This window comes from Hordeum vulgare, chromosome 2H (genome assembly GCF_904849725.1).
Source record: "Hordeum vulgare subsp. vulgare chromosome 2H, MorexV3_pseudomolecules_assembly, whole genome shotgun sequence".
Classification (NCBI taxonomy): Eukaryota; Viridiplantae; Streptophyta; class Magnoliopsida; order Poales; family Poaceae; genus Hordeum; species Hordeum vulgare.
Window position 1 is genome coordinate 653,785,518 of NC_058519.1, and position 669 is coordinate 653,786,186.

The 669-nt window shown below is 46.0% G+C and overlaps 1 non-coding gene across 1 annotated transcript; it reads left to right on the forward strand.

Moving 5' to 3' along the window:
• The first annotated feature begins 331 nt into the window (after positions 1-331).
• Positions 332-405, forward strand: TRNAW-CCA. Its single transcript has one exon. It is a non-coding gene; the product is annotated as a tRNA-Trp (tRNA).
• Positions 406-669: the final 264 nt, after the last annotated feature.

A 669-nucleotide genomic window follows, 5' to 3' on the forward strand; every position in this document is an offset into this window, starting at 1 on the left:
TTCGACGAGATCGGTTCGATGCAGGTACTCTTGGGTAGATTGGATTTAGACGCGCGTGGCCGGGGCCAGGCGAAGGCCACGTCAAGGCTAGGTGGGCAGGCAGCAGCGCTGCCCAAAGGGGCTGTGGCCCAAACTAGCTAGCTGGCGGGTTGGCGGATTGTCTCAAGCATCAGGCGTTCGTTCGTGGGAGGTCTTCGTGATTGTTTCTTGAGTCCGAAAGCGTGTACAAATTCAGAGTTTCATTTTTCTATGTGCATGCGGTACAAAAATCATCCTTTTCTTTACTGCTTTCAAAAATCATCCTTTTCTTTACTGCTTTATCTCCCGGAAAGCGCTCTTAGTTCAGTTCGGTAGAACGTGTGTCTCCAAAACCCAATGTCGTAGGTTCAAATCCTACAGAGCGTGATTCTGTTCTTGTTATGTCGAATCAAAAAAAAAGAACTTAACAAAGTGGAATGTACGACTACTGTTCTTAACCCAAATCAAAGAAAACAACAGAAATACTCGACCTGGAGAGGAGACCACTGACCAATCTCCGTCCATTTTCCCTTGCCTTTCCTTTACGGGTATGCCTGTTTTAGGGGACCTTATAGTAATAATAGTCTAATAGACCAACTAGAAGAGGAGAGGAATCCTTCATGAATCGCCTTGCCTTGCTTAAAGAGGTTT